Raw genomic sequence first — 813 nt, forward strand, 5'->3', positions numbered from 1 at the left:
AAAATGAGACACTTTAAGTTCAATTAACTAGAAACACTCATATAGTCACAGTTGATTTGACTTCATTCCTTTGTGATGTTTTTAAGTGTGGTCCATTCTGTAATGTTTCCATGTGTCTTCTCCTCAAGTCTGATCTGTTATTTTTATTTATTTTTTAATGGACAGTGAAATGCAAAGTGACTGTTTCCACAAGGCTGTGCAGGAACAACAAAACATGATCTAAAAAGATCCCTTAAAACACAGAAGAAGCCATAAATGATGAGATGCAAAGAGATTGTGGAACTGAAGGGAACATTATGCAAGAATTCCAGTCGTGTGTGTGGGTGTGTGCATACATTTATAGACATGTATGGACATATAGAAACTGTAGCTTTACGCACAGTAATAATAATAATAATATATCTGTAGATGCTGTGATTGCTTCCCTCTTAAACACTGTTCCGGGTTGGTTTTTTTTGCTCTCCTGCAGGATCCGATGGGCTCGGTGTGGACCACCCCTCACTGCGGTGCAGGAGTGAAGGATAAATATATCCCCCTCCTCCTCCTCCTCCTCCTCCTCCTCCTTTCGTTGAGTCCGCAACATCCTGACTGGCCGAGGCTGGTGATCGCAGGCAGCGGCAGCGTCAAGCCCCCACAAGACGAATGAATTAGAAAAGCTGCTGTAGCCTCCACCTGCTTTTCTCCTCTTTCATTTCCTGTGTTGAAGCAGAAAACACTGCTGCCCTCATCCTGACAGTGTGAAGCGGATACCAGGTTAGTAAAAGAAAAAAACTAGTCTCATTTATTAAGGGTTAATTATATAGGGGAAAGAAA

The 813-nt window shown here is 41.8% G+C and overlaps 1 protein-coding gene across 2 annotated transcripts in view; it reads left to right on the forward strand.

Moving 5' to 3' along the window:
- The first annotated feature begins 574 nt into the window (after positions 1 to 574).
- hhatla (hedgehog acyltransferase like, a) overlaps positions 575 to 813 on the forward strand; it is a 13,652-nt gene continuing 13,413 nt past the window's right edge. For both annotated transcript variants that reach the window (XM_008285987.1, XM_008285988.1), the window contains exon 1: positions 575 to 753. The gene's annotated coding sequence lies outside the window, so the exon portion shown is untranslated. The remainder of the gene's footprint in view (positions 754 to 813) is intronic.

The sequence above is a fragment of the Stegastes partitus genome, unplaced genomic scaffold (genome assembly GCF_000690725.1).
Source record: "Stegastes partitus isolate 25-593 unplaced genomic scaffold, Stegastes_partitus-1.0.2 Scaffold425, whole genome shotgun sequence".
NCBI classification, from domain to species: domain Eukaryota; kingdom Metazoa; phylum Chordata; class Actinopteri; family Pomacentridae; genus Stegastes; species Stegastes partitus.